This window comes from Eurypyga helias, unplaced genomic scaffold, assembly GCF_000690775.1.
Source record: "Eurypyga helias isolate BGI_N326 unplaced genomic scaffold, ASM69077v1 scaffold43591, whole genome shotgun sequence".
In the NCBI taxonomy this organism is placed as follows: domain Eukaryota; kingdom Metazoa; phylum Chordata; class Aves; order Eurypygiformes; family Eurypygidae; genus Eurypyga; species Eurypyga helias.
The window spans coordinates 2,252-2,502 of NW_010229683.1; positions in this window are offsets into that span (position 1 = coordinate 2,252).

The following is a 251-nucleotide window of genomic DNA, read 5'->3' on the forward strand; positions in this document are numbered from 1 at the left end:
GCTGGCGGGAGGCCGCGCGGCTCAACCAACTCTTTGAGAGACCCAGGCCCGCCCCTCGGCACTGAGGAGGCAAAATAAACCCCATGCTTTGTAGATCACGGCCTGCCAGAGTTTTTTATTGAGAAACCTCCCAGGTGGAAGGACGCAGAGGCTTCTCTCTCTCTGGGGGCGGACGAATGCGGCTCCTCGGCTCGGGTCCGGTGGGAGAAAGGGGCTACGGCATTAGTACCAGTTGGTACTGGCGATCAGGA